At 29.9% G+C, this 645-nt stretch overlaps 1 protein-coding gene across 2 annotated transcripts in view; it reads right to left on the bottom strand.

Annotated features, from left to right (window-relative positions):
* The window catches only part of lonp1 (lon peptidase 1, mitochondrial), a 15,838-nt gene that overhangs the window by 11,870 nt on the left and 3,323 nt on the right, over nt 1–645 (bottom strand). The window lies entirely within an intron of this gene.

Here is a 645-nt window from a genome sequence, read left to right as displayed (position 1 = left end):
TACGCTTTGAAGAAACGTGCATAATATTTTGCACGATGCGCCCTCTTGTGGCTTCAGGAGAGAAGCCAAAAGCTTTTTTCCCCCCTAACTGAAATTATGCCTTTTAAATTAGAATATAATTCGAATTTTGATCATATTTAAGTAGAAAATTCGAATTCAGTTTTTCAGTCATTTTGACAGCCCTAATATATATATATATAAAGTTACCTTAAACTTCAGCTACTTGCTAAAGTTTGAAGTGCTAAAATAACTAGAACTGAAATAAAAAATATATTTTTAAAGTTATATTTTGAAATAAAATAAACATGGACTGAAATTAAATAAAAAATATATAAAAAACTTGAACTTAAGGTAGCTGCTAAAGACAACACGTGTTATTTTCATTTACAGTTGAAGTACTACATAACTAACACTAAAACCGAAATAAAAACTATTAAAAACTATAGACATATTTAAAAACCGAATAATAACAATAATGATAAAAACACACTACAAATTAGGGCTGCACGATAAATCGAATGCGATTGTCATGCACATTTTGTTAGTAAAGCCGGTTCTGTAATCAGCAAGAAATCATCATCACGTGCTTTCAGATGGAGCAGAATTTACTACACATAGCCGTAGTTCACTGACAAGTTACGCAAA

This window comes from Sinocyclocheilus anshuiensis, unplaced genomic scaffold (genome assembly GCF_001515605.1).
Source record: "Sinocyclocheilus anshuiensis isolate Anshui unplaced genomic scaffold, SAMN03320099.WGS_v1.1 scaffold1406, whole genome shotgun sequence".
In the NCBI taxonomy this organism is placed as follows: domain Eukaryota; kingdom Metazoa; phylum Chordata; class Actinopteri; order Cypriniformes; family Cyprinidae; genus Sinocyclocheilus; species Sinocyclocheilus anshuiensis.
Note: the sequence above shows the minus strand (reverse complement) of the source record. Positions and strands in the feature narration are given on the sequence as shown.